This window comes from Octopus bimaculoides, chromosome 8, assembly GCF_001194135.2.
Source record: "Octopus bimaculoides isolate UCB-OBI-ISO-001 chromosome 8, ASM119413v2, whole genome shotgun sequence".
Classification (NCBI taxonomy): domain Eukaryota; kingdom Metazoa; phylum Mollusca; class Cephalopoda; order Octopoda; family Octopodidae; genus Octopus; species Octopus bimaculoides.
In genome coordinates this window covers 82,441,617-82,443,114 of record NC_068988.1, presented here as the reverse complement: position 1 = coordinate 82,443,114, position 1,498 = coordinate 82,441,617, and positions in this window count along the sequence as shown.

Genomic DNA, 1,498 nt, shown 5'->3' with positions numbered 1-1,498 from the left:
TTAACACCGGCGTTTCGAAGAGCTAGACAGGACGCATCGTTAAAACAGCTCTTCCCTTGGACCGCAAATTAAATTTGTATACACAAATTAAATCTTGCCATGGAGGAATGTTGTGGCGGACAAAAAACAAGACAGGAAAACAAACAGAAAAAGCTTTACGGCCAGATGAGAAAAATTGTTTGTGTGTGAACGCTGTGAGGCACGAACTTGAAAGTAGGGACGATGTATGTATATATGTATGTATGTATGTATGTATGTATGTATGTATGTATGTGAAACAAGCTAAAATAATGGTCATTACATATAATTCCTTTATTGGAGAAAACTGGGCTTACAGCTGTTTCCAGATGTCATTAAAAAGTACATTACTGATAGGTTTATTCAAGTGGTCTATTGATCAACTGAGGTAAATTAAACAACCTAAGAAAATTAATGCTACTTTCATCAAAGCCATTTCTGTGTATGTATATATATATGTGTACGTGTATATGTATATATGTGTGTGTGTGTGTGTGTATATATATATATATATATAATGGAGAAATTATGAAGTTATACAGAATGTATAAATGGATGATGAGTAGAGCACCAGCACAGTTTCAATTACCTGTTATTAAGCATAGATTTATGGCAGGAACTCCATAGTGGCGGTTGAGATAACGGCATTAACAAAATAGATGGAAAAAAAAGATTTTATTTAGTACGACACATGTTCTGGGTCTCTTCAGGTACATAAAAAAATAAAAAAGTCTCACTAGAGATTCGGTTTTACGTATCGTTAAATGTGCAGGTGTAGCTGTGTAGTAAGAAGTTTACTTCCCAACAACATGGTTCTCAGTTCAGTCTTACTGTGCTGCAGCTTGGGCACTAAGTAATAATTACATCGCTGACCACTACACATATATTTTTTTTTCTCTCCTTGTTTCCTTCTGTGTTCCTTTCTGTTGAAGAGCGTAGGCTTGAAACGTTAAAGACTTTCTCTATTCCCGAGCGTTATACTAATACATCCATTTGTTGTTTACACCACCTGTCTTCGTCTGTTGTTTTTTCGTGAATTCTCCCACCTGAGTGGTTGGCGTTAGGAAGGGCATCCAGCTGTAGAAACTCTGCCAAATTTAGATTGGAGCCTGGTGTTGCCATCCGGTTTCACCAGTCCTCAGTCAAATCGTCCAACCCATGCTAGCATGGAAAGCGGACGTTAAACGATGATGATGATGATGATGATGATGATGATGATATATATATATATATATATATATATAAATATATATAGCATTAAGAACTGATTGGGAAGGGAATATATATATATATATATATATATATATATATACACATATATATATATATTGTTACAGGGAACATGTTACCCAGTAGAACCTGCTGGATGGCAAGGCCATCAGTGACTAAACCAGCAGCACCACCGTGAGTTGAATGGTTTCTGGACATCCTGCAAAGAACTAAGGAGAGTCTGTTTCAATTACATGGCATGTGTATGCAT